The 15932-nt window shown below is 38.9% G+C and overlaps 1 long non-coding RNA gene across 1 annotated transcript; it reads right to left on the reverse strand.

The window, feature by feature from the left end:
- Positions 1-276: 276 nt before the first annotated feature.
- On the reverse strand, positions 277-11228 carry LOC123334878. Its single transcript, XR_006553071.2, has 3 exons — positions 11070-11228; positions 10633-10715; positions 277-1214 (listed from the first exon to the last, which is right to left on the reverse strand). It is a non-coding gene; the product is annotated as an uncharacterized LOC123334878 (long non-coding RNA).
- Between the last annotated feature and the right edge of the window lie 4704 nt (positions 11229-15932).

Raw genomic sequence — 15932 nt, forward strand, 5'->3', positions numbered from 1 at the left:
AAAGAGAACTACAAATAAAACTTAAAACCTCATTGAATGATTTCACTGATAGCAACAGTACTATGATATTTTTAGCATGTATATTTTCAGGAGAAGTAAATACATAAAAACACCAATTTGTGAAGAACATAAGTATTTCACTGCAGACAAGAGATATCAAAACAAGGAAATTCTACAAAAATAAACTGTGTTGTTAAATTTAAATTAGGAATATAAATACATTATTTTTATGTTATATATGTATTTTTAACTAATCACAGAATGGGCCTAAAAGCAATGTCACCTACTGAATATCCCAAACACACAGATCTTGGTTTGCAGATAAAATCCCCACTGAAAGGAGCCAGGTCTGACTAGGAAAAGTGTAAGCTAAGCTTTGTACATAAATCTGAGAAATGCAAAAGACATAAATGAATATAGCCAAATGACAGCCTATCACTACTTCTTTTCTCATTAATATAAAATGCAGTTTATAGTATGTTTTAGTTATAGCAGTTATATAGTTATATAAATAGCAGTTATATAGTTGTAGCAGTTTATAACACAATTTCCTTGCCAAAAAATGTTTAATTTGAGTGTAATACAGTCTTTTGACCTAATTTCAGTTTATAGGAAAGAGATGAGACATAATAAAAAATAAATGGCAGCCCAAACAATATATACACACAACAAGAATAAACCAAATGCAGCAAAAATAATAAAGATTGTTAAATCTAAATGATTAGTGAATTTTTTAATTTATTGTTTTAATTAATTTATTTATTTTAATTGGAGGATTATTACAACGCTGTGTTGGTTTCTGCTGTACAACAAGGCAAATCAGTCATATATGATGCTCCCTCTTCAACTCCCTCCCACCCCCACATTTCATCCTGGCTTTTTATCATTCCTTTAATTTTTTGCATTTGGGGAAAATCTTACAGTAAACATTTAGGGAACATACATAAATTACCCTGGAATTATCTCTTGCAGATCTGAGCTCATTGTGACATTCAGCAGAAGTTGCTGGCTACTGGTCTGGTGTTTCACTAAAGGAGACACAGTTACATCACAGGCACACCTGCTCCAGTGGCGGAGAGCCCCATTCAGACTTCCTTTTCTATACTTCAGTCCCAGGTCATGTTTTCAGTATCCAGAGAGAAAGCATCTTGGAATAGATACCCGTACTGCTATGCTTCACTTAATCCCAGTCACTTTCAGAACAAGGTCCTAACCTGGAACAGAAACAGCATGCATTCCTGGATTACATATTTTCTTGTGGCCACACTCTCCCCAAAACAGATGATGCTATAACCAGACTGAAGAGCTTTCTTGTCCCTGAAACTCTTGCTCCTTCACACAGCGGTGACTCTGCTCATGCTTTCTGATCTGATGAAAAGTCCTTTCTTGCCCACAATGGATTATTTCTCTATAGCATGTAAAACTAATCAAGGATGTCTCTGCCTTGAGCTTATGTGCCCATTGGATAGCACTTCCATTTGCAATTAAAAATAAGCCTATCTCTTTATTTCCTAAATAATAACCTATTTGAAAGTAAGGACTTTGTATTCTTGGCATGGAGTATTAAGTATGGCACATACGCTTAAATTTTATTATTTAGCGCAAATATTTACTTAGCACATGGCAGACAAGCACTCTGCCAGCCATTGGCCACTGTCAACAAGAATGAATAAATGAATGAGAAGAGGCCCTCACACCTGCTTCAGAAAGTCCCACTTGGAATCCTCCTAACTATAATTATAACAATGATCTTGCATGCTCAGTTGTGTTTGGCTCTTCGAGACGCCATGGACTGTAACCTGTCAGGCTCCTCTGTCAGTGGGACTTTTCAAGCAAGAATACTGGAGTGGGTTGCCATCTCTTTCTCCAGCAGATCTTCCTGACCTGGGGACTGAACCCGTGTCTCCTAAATCTCCTGCATTTCACCAGGTGGGTCTTTTACCAGCTGAGCCACCAGGGAAGCTACATTATAACAACAAAAAAATGAGAAAGCCACATGCTTCACTGTGAGAGCACACAGTGCTTTGGTACTTTAGCGCACTCGTAGCTGCCATATGCGGCTGCCCAGGTGACGCTAGTGGTAAAAAGCCCACCTGCCAATGCAGGAGACATGAGACACGGATTCCATCTCTGTGTCAGGAAGATCCCCTGGAGGAGGGCGTGGCAACCCTCTCCAGTACTCTTGCCTGGAGAATCCCATGGACAGAGGAGCCTGGCAGGCTATAGTCCATAAGGCTGCACACAGTCAGACCGGACTGAAGCAACTTAACACGGAGTTGCCATATCCAGTTTCTCAACTACGCACGGGATTCACATGCAGATGACTCACGGAGACAATGAACGATGATCTGAAATCGACACACTTGTAAACATGGCATGTAAAGCCACCCCAGCAAAGTGCCTGTTTCCGCAAAGGAAAGCCTTCTCTGAGTAGCAATGCTGACTGTTACAGACAGGATGCTGCCTTCAAGAGCACAGAAAATGATAGATGTGCTTAACAAACACAACTGGCAGTGAAAATGCATAAACGCAACATGATTTGGCCTTGTTTGTTCCAGCAATAGCCCTTCTTCCCTGCAGTGTTTTGAGCATAACTGTTCTCATGATTCTCGCCATGGTGTTTTACAATCTTATTGCTATGTTTCCCTTCACACTGTCCAACTGGCATTTTCACAAGTCATCATTTGCTCCTGATTTCCTTTTTTTAATATAAATTTATTTATTTTAATTGGAGGCTAATTACTTGACAATATTGTATTGGTTTTGCCATACATCAACATGAATCCGCCACGGGTGTACACGTGTTCCCCATCCTGAACCCCCCTCCCACCTCCCTCCCCGTATCATTTGGACATTCCCTTTGCATTGCAGCATGAAAAGGTCCTCTGATTCAAGAGACCAGGTGTGGAAAAATCAGGCGAAATGATGTCTTCAAAGAAAGCGAAATGATACTTTGCTATGTTTAAGTCCCACTTTTTTATAAAGCATGATGCTGGTATACGTGAGGCCTTAAAAAAGGCAAGGCATGACTCCTACTGCAAGCCTGAAAACAACCACAGGGCAGTTAAAAAAAAATAGATGATATATAAGTGATAGATGACTAGATGGAGTGCTGATACACAGTAGACCATAATAAACCATCTAACATGGGATTATAATCAAGCCCTGAAAATATAGGAAAGGACTAACCTAGCAAAGAGAAATTGTGGAAGGCTGGGAGGCTTTTTAAGATTATTTTTACACCTTCCTATATTCAGTTTAATGAAACTTATGCCATGGAAATAGTATAAACACAAAGAAGACAACTGTGATTAGGAGGCTTAGTTCTGAAATGCTTAGTAGAAATTGAGTTATTTGGGAGCAACTCACAGGACAAATCTCCTTCCAGGCCACAGCCCTATTCCAGCTGTGGGACTGTCAAAACATTACTTAAAAACACTTAACAGAAAATCACATCCATTCTCTAATTTGAAAATAACAAAACAATGATCAGAATAGTGGGTGAAGACGAGCTGTTGTAGTGTGTGTGTGTGTGTGTGTGAGTGTGTAGTTTTCTTTTGCCTTGTTCTACAATGATAGTGCTACAGCTTATGACTTGTGCAAGGAAAATGGGACTAATTCTAATATTAGGGACCCAGTGTACTCTGGAATCCAGAGTTGAAACTAAAAGTCATTGAACAAAAGCTTCTGTGGGGTTTTCTGTTTTGAGGTTGGCCTAGATCTTATTATATCAGTCCCTCCTGCCCCCCACCCTACTCTTGAACAGTCAGGCCCAGAGACAACCCAGTTCATATTGGGAAGATTTAGGAAAATGTGTACAGCCTCAGAAAACATGGTAATGAGTTAATGTCATTGCTGGCCTCATTCTTCATAAATGAAGTTCAGGCAGGTAACAGCAGGAGGTTGAAGAGGTATTCTAATTTCTGAGATCTAAGAAACCACTGAAAATGTGTCTTCTAGGGAAAAAGATTTAAAAGAATAAGAAGGATAATTTGGGCACAAAAGCTGATTGGAGGGCCCAATTCTAATAAGCCAAGCATCCCCCAAATTATCATATATAAGATATGAATAACAAAATAAGCAAAGTTGCCAGCTTTTAAAATGCATTTTTAAGTTCTACATACTTTCCTTACTCCTTTAAGGAAAGCATTATTAAACCCAAATTCTATATAAGAAACACTGAGGCTCAGAGTTGAATTCTTGCACCTAAGGTCTCCTAACTGGCAAATACAGGGTAAGGATTCAGTCTCAGATCTCATGCCAAAGGGAGTTCTTGCTTTGTCTTATGAAACTTTGCATTTTATGAAATTATGTGTGAATGTGCATATGTACATGCTCACGTGTGTGTAGACTTATGTGAATATACATATACACCTGTATACATCACCTGAGACTAACCCAGGTGATGTGTGAATACATGAATACAAATCAAACTCCAGCTAACTGGTCTACATAGATATTCTAAATTACAATAGAATGATTACAAGGCCACGAAGTCCAGCTACTAATTTTGCAACTTACTAGCTGTCCTATTTCAGCCAAGTTGTTTAAATTCTCTGTGACTCTGTTCTATTGTCTGTGAACCGAGGATGCCAATCTCACGTGCTATTCTGATTAAATGAGTTTTCATATCTAAAGTACTTAGATATAAGTACTTTATAATTGCTATATGTGGCACACTGTAATTGCTGTATCTGTGCTAAGTTGCTTCAGTTATGTCCGACTCTTTGCAACCCTGTGGATTGTAGCCTGCCAGGCTCCTCTGTCCATGGGGATTCTCCAGGCAAGAGTATTGGAGTGGGTTGTCACACCCTCCTCCAGAATTGCTATATCATTATTAGCTATTGTTATTGTCATTGCTATTATTGATGTGTTTCATTTAAACTGGTTTCTGTTTCTTTTCTCCTTGTGTCAGCTGTGCCCAGTCACTTCGGTCGTGTCCTACCCTTTGTGACCTTGTGTACTATAGCCCACCAGGCTCCTCTGTCCATGGGACTCTCCATGCAAGAATACTGGAGTGGGTAGCCACTCTGTTATCCAGGGGATCTTCCCTACCCAGGGACTTAACCCCAGTCTCTTAAGTCTTCTGCATTGGCAGGCAGGCCCTGTACCACTAGGACCACCTGGGAAGCCCCAAGTCTTTATTATTTAGATAATTTAGATATTAGATATTTAGATAATTATTTGGTTTCTTGTTTTATTTTCATGAGGAAACACCAGCAGGTTTTGTAAAGCCAAATTTATCGGAAGCAATGATAGATTCAACCACTTCCCAGAATAGAAATCTCAGTTATTGCCCAGAATAAGGCTTCTTCACAATTGGCAGACACCCCAGGAGGGTAACACAGTGTGACAGTGCTACATGCTTATGCCACTGTGGGCTTTTTCTCACTCACCAAAGAATGGATGGCGATCACAAGGAAGAGGAGGGGTCTGTCCACAGTGTCCACGGTGGTCATCTCACAGAGTGTGCTCAGCAGAACTTCCCAAGGCCTGTTGCCAGACTCACAACTGACCCGCAGCAGTTACAGGCCATTGAGTTGAGTGTGAACAGTATAAATTCTCATATGTATGATTTCAGAGTCCAGCCTATCAACTTTTATCTCCAGCTCATAAAACCTTGCAAACCTATTTTCTACTCAATTAACTATTTACTATTTTCAGTTTCCCAATAATCCAAAGTATTTCAACAGCTTCCTCTCAATGTTTTCCTCATGTGCATTTGAACAGTGGGGTCCCTGGGACTCTGAGAAGGACTTGTTGAAAACTCACAGTAAATCGATTTCACTTTTATAGTGTTAAAATAGGTCTTAGCCAGTAGAAAATCATATTCTAAGCAAAACCGAGTTTTGTAGTTTTCAGAACAAAAAATCATTTTTATATGGAGCAACCAGTTCTGGGTACTCAGAAGGGTGTCATAAACTGCTTAAGCAAAGTACAATGCAAAAAAAAGACAATTAACTCGGGTTAATTGTGCAGTCTGTCTTGAAACTTGTGGAAAGCCCAGCTTGAAATCTTCCACATGTGTGGAAGTATGGCAGTCTTGACAGGTATGAGAAGTTCATTCCTAACTTAGCCAATACACATACATACACAGTGTGTACACATAAAGGCATGTTTAAGTACATACACACATGCAAGCTCACACACATATGTATATGTGAACTCACAACTAGGAAGGGGACAGTAGAACATATACCCTTTCCCTGCTTTGCCACAATGAATTCCTGAGATATGCTGCTTCAGATCACATCAGTCGCTCAGTCGTGTCTGAACCTTTGCCACCCCATGAATCGCAGCATGCCAGGCCTCCCTGTCCATCACCAACTCCTGGAGTTTACTCAGACTCATGTCCATCAGGTCAGTGATGCCATCCAGCCATCTCATCCTCTGTCGGCCCCTTCTCCTCCTGCCCCCAATCCCTCCCAGCATCAGAGTCTTTTCCAATGAGTCAACTCTTCACATGAGGTGGCCAAAGTACTGGAGTTTCAGCTTCAGCATCATTCCTTCCAAAGAAATCCCAGGGCTGATCTCCTTCAGAATGGACTGGTTGGATTTCCTTGCAGTCCAAGGGACTCTCAAGAGTCTTCTCCAACACCACAGTTCAAAAGCATCAATTCTTCGGCGCTCAGCCTTCTTCACAGTCCAACTCTCACATCCATACATGACCACAGGAAAAACCATAGCCTTGACTAGACGAAGTTGATCTTGACTAGACGTCTTTGTCCTTCTCCTATCTCTTCTATCATAGTCACAGAAAAGTCTCAAAGACTATTTTCACATCTTTTGAGGAGGTCAAAGTTACTAACAGATTGGACTATATACAAATTTCTATTTTGTAACCCAAAATGGTTGTATAAACAATTTCATATTGTTCAACCTAATATGTTGCTGACTTTAATTTATTGAAATATAATTTACATGTAATAAAATGCACAGCTCTTAAGCCTACAGTTCGATGGGGTTTAACAAATGTACAATCTGTGGAGCTAAGATACAAGTCAATGTATAAAACTATTCTGTCACCTCAAAAACATCCTTGTTTCTCTTTGAGTGAATCCCCTGTTCTCCACCACTGCCATTATGATTTTTATGAACACAGTTTAGTTTTATTTATTCTATGATTTAGTAAAAATAAAGCAACACAGATCCCTTTACATCTGGCTTCTTTCATTCAGCCTAACATTTCTGAAGTCCACAGATGTTATTGTATGTGTTAGTAGACATTCCTGCCTATTGCTCTGTTAATATTCCAAGGAACAGACAATTTACAGATCTTTATTCTACTATCAGTGGGAATCTAGACTATTCACAATTTGGGGATACTATGTAGTAAATAAATGCTGCTATGAACATTCTTGAAAACTTTTATGTAGACATATGGTATCATTTTTCGTGACCAAGTACTTAGGTATGGAATTGCTGAGTTAAGAAAGTAGCTACTGACCAGAGCAGCAGCACCAGTTTCCAGAGGCACGTCTACTTTCCCGTCAGCCTGCTGTGTGAGTTGTCACTGCCACACACCACAGCAACATTAATTACTGTCAGTCTTCAGAACTGAACATTCTAGTGGGTCTGAAATGGTATCTCACTGAACTTCCTTCCTGCATATTTTTGTCAAGCACTATTGATGTGTGTGTATGTATATTTCTTCAGGTATTCCATTCAACTGAGATTCAGAAAATGGCTAATTGGTTTCTGCATGTGATTAAAGCAATAACATCCAAATTCAGGAGGTGAACGTGGGATAATCAATATTTCCACACATGAACTGAGACTAACCCAAGGGAGGTCTGCAGAATAAGAGAAATAAAGCAGAAATGAGCTAGGATAGAGTATCATGGGGCTCTCAAGCTTCCAGTGATGTATTCAGTTCCATTCCTAAGTCTCAACTGTTTTTCTGAGGGTGTGCTACTTCACTATAAGTTCCCTTCTCTTCCTTAAACACATTCAATAAAGTTTTTGTTGTATTCAATCAAAAGCAACTTAAAGAACACCAAAATTATTTGACTATTAGTTTTTTTACACTATTACATGTGTCCATCTTTTATTTTCTGCTTATTGGGAGTTCCAGAAAAGATCTTTCCTGAATTTAACAGCAGGCTCTCTTTACTGAAAAGAAATTAAACCTACATATATGGCCACACACTCCCTTCAGCCTGTATGTGGCATTCCAATTATATACAAAGAAACAATGTCTCTTTTGCAGATTTTTAGGAAATAATACACTTGGTTGAGATAGAGTGACAAAGAATGAGTTTGAAAATTAACATTTTTAGGTCCTCAATTTTTAATGTATTTTGTTAATTTTAAGTGTAATTAGTCATGTTTTTGCATAAGGGGATAGTTTTGTAATTTTTTTTTTAGTTTTTAATATTTTATATCTTAACTATCTGTTAACAAAGATAGTTTTATTTCTTCCTTTACAATATGTACCCTTTTAAATTTTTTTCATGTCTCATTGCATTAACTAAGATTTCCACTGTGATGCTGAACAGGAGTGGTAAGAGGAGACATCCCTATCTTGTTCTTGATCTTAGGGAAAAAACATCTAGCTTTTCACACTAAGGTAAAATATCAGCTTACAGGTATTTTTTTTGTAAATATTCTTTATATTTTCACGAAGTTTCCTCTATTCCTAGTTTACTAGGAAGTGGTTTTGTGAATATGTGTTAGATTTTTGTAATTTTTTTCCTTCATCTGTTAATGTGATCATATGATTTTTATTAAAAACCCTTTTAGCCAAAATCTTATATTATTGTACAAGATCCCTACTGTGACAGTAAGGTGTGGAGAGAAGGAAAACATTATATAGTCCTATATGAGGTCTCAGTCTTTACAATAAGTCTGAATTGGGCATTTTCCTTCCCCCATATAAAGGCTAGATGAGGCTGGAATTAGGTATTTACCACCCCCCAAATAGATTAGGTTTGACTAAAATCCAAGTAAATTGGGCCCTAGTAAAATAGTTTCCCATGAAAATAGGCCTTATTAAGAGAACAGAAAGTCAGGGTGTATTTCACAATGATTGCTTTTTTTTCCCCCTGCCTGAAACTCTGGGGTATTTTCTTCCAATCTTCACAGTGAGAACCTGGAAGGAATTCTGGAGGTAAACTCATGAGAGTGGGAACCCTACAAAACTGAGTCTCCTGGAGTTTCTAACTCAACCACACTAATCCTCCAGTGCTATGTGAATCACAGGTTGAAGCTCGTGGCTTTAGTTTGGGGCTCTGCTCCTGGACTTCTTCTCTATTTGATTTTCCATATCTTCGTATCTTTCCAGTTTGGGGGGCATCAGTTTTTTCTGTGACATCAATTCTCTGATGGATATAAAATGAGTTGTTGATTTTCAGTTTGTTCAGCCCTTCTTTTTGTTGTGAGGTTGGGAATGATGCTTTCCAAGCATCTTCCATGTCAGCTTGGAACCCAGAAGTTCTCTACTTTCAATCAATACCTAGAGCTATGCCTCATAACACCTGGGCATATTTTGGCAAGTTGGCATTTCTGATTGTCTTTTCAATAAATCAATTCTGTTCTGAAGGAAGAGTTCTGCATCAGCCTCAAACCCAGGTCTTTGTCTTCTATTCACACACCAACTCTGGTGAGAATATAGCATTAAATCTTAGAAACTGACCATTATTTTGAAATATGCCAGTGGAGTAAATGGTTTGTTTCTGATCAGTCATCACATATTATCAGAGTGCTATTAGGGGCAAGGTATTCTAAGATTAGAATGATGTCGACAACCTATCATGATGAAGTAAAGAATCTCTCCTAATGCTGGAGTGAGACATTGGTCAATACGCCCATAATAAAATGCTGATTTCTTGATTCAACAAATCTCAAGTCAGTGTTCATTATAGATGCTAAGTTCCTGGATGGTGAGGACCATGGTCGCTCCTCTATGCCCTGGACTTGGTATTAGAATGGCACAGAACAGCTGCTCAAAGCAATTTAAGAGTTACATAAATGAAAAAAATAAATAGGGGAATTTGTATATCCAATTAGAAGCATCTGAAGTTTAGCCTAATGACAGAGCCTTAGAATTCTAGAAATTGCAGCAGGCTGTCAGCACATGTGTTTCTGCAGTAACTTCATTTGGAAAGGGACATTTAGGAATCAGTGAATTGACACAATAAATTGCCATTATTCAGAATGACTGGATATCCCAGAGATCTATGCAGATTTTAGTAGAATACAGAGGGTATTGTTAGCTTTATCAATGTGGGGAGAAAACAAAGAATGAATTTTTCAATTCCAAAGCTAACATATGCCCATCAGTCAAAATTGAGCTGAAACAAGCAGACACTGCATCTGCTATCCACTTTTAGAAATCTGACTTACTCTGTAACCAGGTGTTATATGCTGGGGTCTATGGATGAGCTTTAGGAGTCCTTGAATCCCCAGATATTTTGTGCAAATATTTTGGGTGTACGTGTTTTTACGGCAGAAGTATCATGGTTTTCATTAGCTGCTGAGATAATTATGTAACGGGAGAAACAAAATAATAAAAGAAGCAAGGGGATGCCCCAAGAACTAGTCCCCACCTTCAGAAGTTTCTCTTCTTCAAGTGAGTAGATATCAGATAGCAGAGAATATACATACTGAGAAAAGAGAGACAGACAGACTGACCTGCACACATCTTATGTCGAGCACCATGCAGCCTCACCTCTTCATTTTCCCAGCCTGATTTTTAGGGATGAAGCAGAACAGACCTGACAATTAGGAGACAAAGGCTTTTAGATTTAAGTCTGCTTGAGATAGTATATCATTAATATTCATTTATGTAGCAGATAATCAATCCTTCCATTTCTATTTTGATGCAAAGTATCTATTGAATTCATTAAGCTATCATCAACTAATGAGCAATCATTGTCATTAAACAGCTGCATCACAGAAATAATAGAGAGAAAAAATCCAAGATCTGTCGTATTTTCATTTTCACTGTAATTAACGCAGAGGCTCTTCTGAAGATGCCAGATCCCTGGCATTTCCAGTAACATTTCACGGAGGCTGACTCCTTCCTGCTTTCTTGCTCCCACAATTTCTCACACTCCCTCTTCTTTCACCTTTACCCTCTGGGGTGAAAAAGGGTCAACATCTCTTGACTCTCTTCACTTAGCAAAGGGTAAGCCTGCAAAGAGAATCAAATATAACAGACATTCAGCATAGGACTTAAGGCGCTAGAAAGGAAGGTGTTTTTGCAAAGTCAAAAGGAGGTGGAAAATCATCACGCTAGAAAGGTCAGCGCATCCTTAACCATGGCAGCCAAATGTTGGCTCACTAATTGGACGATTTACCTCCCAGAACCATGCCAAAAGGTGCTCATCCACTGTTCTCAGACCTTTAAACAGCTCAACTGGCAGGTGGCTTAAAATGGAAAGATGATGTTAATTAGTGCTAATTGATTTCACATCCTTTACATTTGCTCACCTACAGGATGCCCTCTGTCCTGACAGGGGAGGAGGGCTTTGTATATTTGGTTGGTAACAAGAAAGCCCTAAATTAATTAGGGGAAAAAGCCCATGATTTTAGAAGGAAAAGCAGTGTCCAAGGATTCCTTTTCTGCCATTCTGACTTCCTGAATTTCACAGTCTTCTGTTGGGACAGTTTCTTGATATGCCTTTGAGAGTTCACCACGGGAAGCCAAGGTCTGTTCCTGACAGAAGCGGGAAACCACAGAGCTCAGCTTCAGCCACCACAGTCTCTGATTATTAGACAAAGCTGTCTGTTTCTTAGGAAATGAATGTGTATGCTATGCATGTCTTACTGTTTATATACATTTCTCCCAGAACATAATATTTTTAAATCAATGGCTTAATATGTTATAAAACTCACACTCATCACAATCCTGATTTCTCCCTTTTATGTGATTGAAGACAAAAGTACCCAATTTTTTTAACCTTCTAATTCTCACATTCATTAACAGCAGTTTTTCCCCTAGCAAGATTCTGCACAAAAGCAAATGAATTTTGTGTATTTGACAAATGTTTCTCTCTGGCATGACTAAACTCAAAGACAGCATCACAAGTGAACAGCACTGGGAAAGATATTCCAGAAAAAAGTAATGCGGTGATAGTTTCCATATCTAAAACATTTGAAGAAGCTAAAAACTCATTAGGGATCCAGCAACCTGTCCCCCAAAACCATCCAGGCCTAATTCCTTTCTCAGCATCCCATCATGTTGCTTATGAGGTCTCAGACATGGGAGCTGGCTAAAGGTTCATGAGGTTTGAAGCCTTCATCTTAACAACTTGGGGCTCAGATGCTGTGCAGAAGCATGTTAAGATAGCTTTGGGAGAACATTTTTTGGTAAATATCTGAAAAGAACTTTAGAAAACGTCTATCTCTGGATAAAGATTGTTTTACCTTTCTTCTACTATTTAATTTTTTTAATATTATTTATAACCATAAGTAAAATCTATTTTCATTGTAAGGAGGAAAACCTGTAAGAAATATACAGAGCTCACAACAGCAGAATAATGGAGAATAGGGAAATGAATGACTTGAAATGTTGACCACACAGGACTCTGCCAGTCTAACAGCCCACAGTGAGCAAAGGCCCTTCAGTCCTGGGCAAACAGCAATGACCACCATCCTTTGTTTCATCCTCTGTACTGAAAAGTGGAGCTCATTCCCAGCGTGGGGTTGTCTTTTTTTCTTTTTTTTTTTTTTTGAGATTTGCAGCTTGGCAACCAATCTGCTCAATGAATTGTTCCTTTGCATTTCTTTTTTTAAATTAATGTATAGTTGATTACATCATTACAATATTTACAATATTGTTAGTTTCAGGTATACAGGAAAGTGATTCAGATATATATATATATATATATATATATATAAGTATAGATAACAAACACATACACATATATATATAAGCTTAAAATTCTTTTCCATTATAGGTTATTACAAATATTTAGTATAGTTGTCTGTGCTATACAGTAGGTCCTTGTTGTTTATCTATTTTGTATACAGTAGTGTGTATGTGTTAATCTCGAAGTCTTAATTAATATCTCCTCCCTCCCTTTTCCTCTGGTAACCATGAATTTGTTTTCTGTGTCTGTGAGTCTTTTTCTATTTTGTGAATAAGATCCTTCGTGTCATTTTTCTCTTTTAGAGTCCACATATAAGCAATATCCTTTCAACTGTGCTAAATGACACATTCAACTACCTGGACAGAGTTCCACTTGTTCAGTTGCTAAATCCTGTCTGACTCTGTGACCTCTTGTACTGTATCACACCAGGCTTCCCTGTCCTTCACCATCTCCTGGAGCTTGCTCAAACTCATGTCCATTGAGTCAGTGATGCCATCCAACCATCTCATCCTCTGTCGTCCCCTTCTCCTCCTGTCTTCAATCTTTCCCAGCATCAGGGTCTTTTCCAGTGACTCAGCTCTTTGCATCAGCTGGCCAAAGTACCGAAGCTTTAGCTCAGCATCAGTCCTTCCAATGAACATTCAAGGTTGATTTCCTTTAGGAGTCACTTCTTTGATCTCCTTGTTGTCCAAGGGACTCTCAAGAGTCTTTTCCAGCACCACAATTCGAAAGCATCAATTCTTCAGCTGTCAGTGGTCGAACTCTCATATCCATACATGCATGTATGTGACTACTGGAAAAATTATAGCTTTCACTATATAGACGTTTGTTGGCAAAGTGATGTCTCTGCTTTTTAGTACAACATTTACGTTTGTCATAGCTTTTCTTCCAAGGAGCAAGGGTCTTTTAATTCGTGACTGAAGTCACAGTCCTCAGTGATTTTAGAGCCCAAGAAAATGAAATCTGTCACAGTTTACACTTTTTCCCTATCTACTTGCCATGAAGTCATGGAACCAGATGCCATGATCTTAGTTTTTTACATTGAGTGTAAAGCCATCTTTTTCACTCCCCTCTTTCGCCCCCATCAAGAGGCTCTTTAGTTCCTCTTTTCTTTCTGCCATTAGAGTGGTATCATCTACATATCTGAGGTTGTTCACATTTCTCCTGGAAATCTTGATTCCAGGTTGTAATTCATCCAGTCCAATATTTCACATGATGTATTCTGCACAGAACTTAAATAAGCAGGGTGACAATATACATACTCTTTTGATATACTTTTTTCCCAATTTTGAACCAGTCCATTGTTCTATGTCCAGTTCTAACTGTTACTTCTTGATCCACAAACAAGTTTCTCAGGAGACAGGTAAGGTGGTCTGGTATTCCCATCTCTTTCAGAATTTTCCAGTTTGTTGTGATCCACATAGTTAGAGGCTTTCTTGTAGCCAATGAAGAATAAGTAGATGTTTTTCTGGAATTGCCTTGTTTGCTTGTTCTATGATACAACAGATGTTAGCAATTTGATCTCTGGTTTCTCTGCCTTGTCTACAACCAACTTGTACCTCTGGAAGTTCACATACTGTTGAAGTCTTGCTTGAAGGATTTGAAGCATCATCCCCTTGCGAGCATGTGAAGTGAGCACAATTGTACAGTAGTTTGAATATTCTTTGTCATTGCCCTTCTTTGGGATTGGAATGAAAACTGACCTTTTCCAGTCCTGTGGCCACTGCTGAGTTTTCCAGATTTGCTGGCATATTGAGCGCAGCACTTTAAGAGCATCATGTTTCAGGATTTTAAATAGCTCAGCTGGAATTCCATCACATCCACTAGCTACATCCCTGTGCTTCCTAAGGCCCACGTGACTTCATACTGCAGGATATGTGGCTTCACCGCTTCTGTAAACTGTTCTGCCCACTGAAATGAACAGATGGGTAATGATCAAGACACTTCTAGGTAAAGAAGCAGAGTAAGCACAAGACTAATTCTCACCATTTCAGATAACCATTGAAATAATAGCATAAAAAAGAGAGAAAACACTTCTAGATGCTAGAAGTCAGGAAGGTGAGACAGGAGCCCATGGCAGCACTATTCACGATAGCCAAGACATGGGAACAGCCTAAATGTCATTGACAGAGGAGTGGACAAAGAAGATGTGGTGCACACATACAGTGGAATACTATTAACACTCAGTCATGAAAAGAACAAAATAATGTCATTTGAAACAGCATGGATGAACCTAGATGTTATGATACCAAGTGAAGTAAGTCAGACTGACAAAGACAAATATATGATCACTCATATGTAAAATCTAATATTTTAAATTATATAAATGAACTTATTTATAAAACAGAAACAGTCTCACACATTTTAGAAACAAACTTATGGTTACCAAAGGGGAAACCTTGGAGGGAGTGATAAATTAGGAGCTTGAGATTTACATACATGCACTTCTGCTGCTAAGTCACTTCAGTCGTGTCTGACTCTGTGTGACCCCGTAGACGGCAGCCCACCAGGCTCCACCATCCCTGGGATTCTCCAGGCAAGAACCCTGGAGTGGGTTGCCATTTCCTTCTCCAACGCATGAAAGTGAAAAGTGAAAGTGAAGCCCTCGCTCAGTTGTGTCCAACTCTTCGCAATCCCATGGACTGCAGCCTACCAGGCTCCTCCATCCATGGGATTTTCCAGGCAAGAGTACTGGAGTGGGGTGCCATTGCCTTCTCCACATATATACACTACTATATATAAAACAGATAAACAAGGACTTACTATATTTCATAAGGAACTCTCTAGTCAGTATTTTGTAATAACCTATATGAGAAAAGAACCTGAAAAAGAATGAATAAATGTATGTGTATGAATCATATGCTCTATTCCTGGAACTAACACAATATTATAAATCAGCTATATTCCAATAATTTTTTTAAAAAATAAGTGTATAAATAAATTTTAATGCATACTGTGCAGATGGGGCAGAGTCAAAGAAAGGAGAAAACAGCTCTCCAGGAAGGAAGAAAGAGAGGCCAGAGCTGGAAGGGAGGGTCTGGACAGCATACCTGGACCCAAGAACACATCCGAGAGTGATCGACCAGGGCTACAGGGGAGTTGCCCACAAGACATTCT

Source organism: Bubalus bubalis, chromosome 8, assembly GCF_019923935.1.
Source record: "Bubalus bubalis isolate 160015118507 breed Murrah chromosome 8, NDDB_SH_1, whole genome shotgun sequence".
Classification (NCBI taxonomy): Eukaryota; Metazoa; Chordata; class Mammalia; order Artiodactyla; family Bovidae; genus Bubalus; species Bubalus bubalis.